Source organism: Lipotes vexillifer, unplaced genomic scaffold (genome assembly GCF_000442215.2).
Source record: "Lipotes vexillifer unplaced genomic scaffold, Lipotes_vexillifer_v1.1 scaffold716, whole genome shotgun sequence".
Taxonomy (NCBI): Eukaryota; Metazoa; Chordata; class Mammalia; order Artiodactyla; family Lipotidae; genus Lipotes; species Lipotes vexillifer.
The window spans coordinates 764,960-767,243 of NW_006797869.1; the positions used below are offsets into that span (position 1 = coordinate 764,960).

Consider the following 2,284-nt stretch of genomic DNA (forward strand, 5'->3'; position numbering starts at 1 on the left):
GCTAGATCATATTGTAGTTCAATTTTTACTTTTTGGGGGAACTTCCACACTGTTTTCCACAGTGGCTGAACCAATTCACATCTCCACCAAAAGTGCATGAGGGTCCTCTTTTCTACACATCCTTGCCAACACCTATGGTCTTTTGTCTTTTTGATGATAGTCATTCTAACAGGTATGAGGTGATGTCTCAAAGTGGTTTTGATTTGTGTTTCCCTGCTGATTAGTGATGTTGAGCACATTTTCATGTATGTATTGGTCATTTGTGTGTCCTCTTTGGAAAAATTCCAAAAATTTCCAAAAATATTTCTTTGTAAATATTCAGTTCCTCTGTCTTGTTTGTTTGTTTGTTGCCACATCGTACAGCTTGTGGGATTTTAGTTCCCCGACCAGGGATTGAACCTGGGCCCTCAACAGTGAAAGTGCAGAGTCCTAACAACTGGACCACCAGGGAATTCCCAATCTGCCCATTTTAACTGGATTTCTTGTTTGCTATTGAATTGTATGCATTCTTTACATATTTTGGATATTATCCCTTGTCAGATATATGACTTGCAAATATTTTATCTTATAATTCTCTTTACCAGTTCTCTTCTCATTTTAAAATCTGCATTTTCTTAGCAAGAGTGATTCTTTTCCTTATTTTCATAATTTTTGACCATCATTGGTTTTTAGTTTTCATGTTAAAGTTTTTATGACATTTTGAACATCTTCATTTATTTTTGGGGGGGCAACAAAGAGGTATATGTTTTTGGCATGTATGAGGATATTTCTGGTATAATCAATCATTCTTAAAGTATATACAAAATTATTCTGAATTTAAGGCACACATAAGGACAATCTTGAAACAATTTTAAATTGCTGCCATTGTGTATTGAGCTACATAAGTGTGTAATCAACTTGCTCATACACTACATTGACTTATTAATACATGACATTTTGTCATTTGTCTTTTTTCTGGCTGTTTCTCCATGTCAATAAAATTTGGTGTTGTTTCACCTGGAATTACCAGAAGATGTGTCAGGTATTCCAAAAGGTGACCCAATATTGTGATCTGTGACTCATAAAACAGGTTATGTCATGCATAAACATACTATTTGTTCATAGTACTGCTATGTGTTTTTGTCCTATGAAACCAAGAATTCAATTTTATTTCTTTTCATTCTGATCAAAAAAGGAAAAGGTGTAATTCATCTCTAATTGTGTACTCTGCATGTTATCCTTATTTATATACTCCAGACAGGATGAAACATCTGTTTTGCTTAGGTAGCACTAAGAACCAAATCCCATGCTTATAACTTTGTATATCCAATGACTGGAAAAATTTTTGACACAATAGCTTCTGACTTCATAAATTTCAAATTTGTATCTCCACACTATACACATTATTCTGGTGCCAGGTACCATAAAACATGTTTATATCACAATAGGATCTTTGTTCCTTCACCTTCAGTCACTTCACTAGGTAAGATATAAAACTGAGCATGTGGAGTATTCTTGGAAGCCCTTACTGTGTCAGAATGGATAGCAGTAAATTAATACATAGTATGACTGCAAACTACCTAAAAAAATATCCTACTAAATCCAACAAAATGTATCCCAACTCAATTTCCCTTAGTTAGCACCAAAAATTCTCATGAACACAGTAACACCATCCAACAAAAGTATGACAGAGGAAAAGTTAAAGTGGAGACAAAGATCTTAACCCATTATGTTTAAAATACATTATTTCAACATATCTTATAATATCAAATTACCATGTAAATACATTGCTAGGATTCTTACTAGAGTCCTTCCTAGGTCCTTGGAAAACACTTGGTATAAACGAGGAGTCCTGTAACTTAAGCTTCATTAGCCTAATGGCAAATCCACCTCAACCAGGTATTTAGATTGATGTAGTTCTAATGAATTTGTACCGTATAATCAAACTATGAGTGCTCATCAGCTGATACATTTTATATTTCTGCCCTTGACAGTACTACCTGTCTTAAAGTGCCTTTAATCCAATAAGAGTGGGAAGAAAGCATTCATGACTAGTGGGAAGGAAATTTCATGACTACTACAGCAGTTCTGGTTCCAGATATCTTCTGACTACCCCTTCCAGCAAAACTTTTCCAGTCTGTACTCCAGTAATTCACGTTCATTACCTGACTTCTAGTAACCAGAAAGATAGTCAAGTGGATTTTAAAAGAAATAGATCGAGAGCTGGTTAATCAAGCATTTGCTAAACTTCCAATTAAATTATCTGTCTTAGCTGGATCCTATTTGATGAAATATTAATAGATAC

General features: G+C 34.4%; 1 non-coding gene across 1 annotated transcript; it reads right to left on the reverse strand.

Moving 5' to 3' along the window:
* Positions 1 to 378: 378 nt before the first annotated feature.
* On the reverse strand, positions 379 to 451 carry TRNAE-UUC (transfer RNA glutamic acid (anticodon UUC)). Its single transcript has one exon. It is a non-coding gene; the product is annotated as a tRNA-Glu (tRNA).
* Positions 452 to 2,284: the final 1,833 nt, after the last annotated feature.